Genomic DNA, 1,076 nt, shown 5'->3' with positions numbered 1-1,076 from the left:
ATGACTCCATTTCGTTCTTCTTCATCAGCGTCATTCAAGGGGTGTTGTTGCTACCTCTTCATGCTATGCGCATTCCTAACACTTCTAGTGCTAGCGGTGGTGCTGATTATCATCCTCGTCGTGAAGCCCAAGAAGCCATTGTTCGATCTTTAGCAAGTTGGGGTTCAGTATGTGGGTATCATACCTCTAACGATCTAACTGTCACCGTCACTAACACCGGTAACATCCCTCTCCTTCACTGTTCAGCTACTCTTTACAACCATTAACCCCAAAACGGTGGGGATCAAGTACCATGAGTCCATGTTCATCGTTATGTATACCGTGGGATCCCATTGGGAAAAGCTAGGTTTATCGTTATGTACCCTGGGATCTTGTTGGGAAAAGCTTTCGTTCCTGGGTTCTACTAGGAAACTCATAGCGTAAGAGAGGTGGCGACCACCATCATCGTCGATAGGGTCAATTTGCTTCAAGAAAATACTACCAATTTGATTAAAGATGCTTGTCTCAATGATCGAGTCGAGCTTCGAGTCTTGGACAATGTTGGAGTTAAGATCTAGTTTATGAACTTCGAGTCTCCTAGTCTTCAGGTAGTACTCTTAATTTTTATTTTTTATTTTTTTGGGCATCCTATTTTTCGATTCAATTTTTCATTTATTAAAATTGGGTCTTCTTGAAATCTTAGTATTTTTAGAGGTAGAACTTTCCCCATTTAGCTTAGTTCGCATTTTGACTTTTGCTTACAAAGTAAGCTTAAATTTTTGTTGTGGATTTCACTTTGATTTTGATATGAGATTATGGGTTGTTGTTCACCGTTCACCCAAGACCCATATTTGAGAACCTCAAAAATCAATTTGAAAATTAAAAATATATAATTTTTTATAAAAGATATTTTTGTCTATTTATATCATATCCCGACACTATCTGATTCATTCCAAAATAGGATGGGATAATACAATCATATCATACTTTTTGTCTATTGCACAGTAAACACAAGATAAGATATGAGTTTGTCAAGCCCTTGTCCTTTCGTATTCTTATTCAACCATTTATCATATCTTGTCCATCAAACGAACATT

The 1,076-nt window shown here is 37.3% G+C and overlaps 1 pseudogene; it reads left to right on the top strand.

Annotated features, from left to right (window-relative positions):
* On the top strand, positions 1–691 carry LOC133287644 (uncharacterized; annotated as a pseudogene).
* The last annotated feature ends 385 nt before the right edge of the window (positions 692–1,076 follow it).

The sequence above is a fragment of the Gastrolobium bilobum genome, unplaced genomic scaffold (assembly GCF_033153095.1).
Source record: "Gastrolobium bilobum isolate Gb01-03AN ecotype WA unplaced genomic scaffold, APGP_CSIRO_Gbil_v1 utg6021, whole genome shotgun sequence".
In the NCBI taxonomy this organism is placed as follows: Eukaryota; Viridiplantae; Streptophyta; class Magnoliopsida; order Fabales; family Fabaceae; genus Gastrolobium; species Gastrolobium bilobum.
This window is presented reverse-complemented; position numbering and strand designations above follow the sequence as displayed.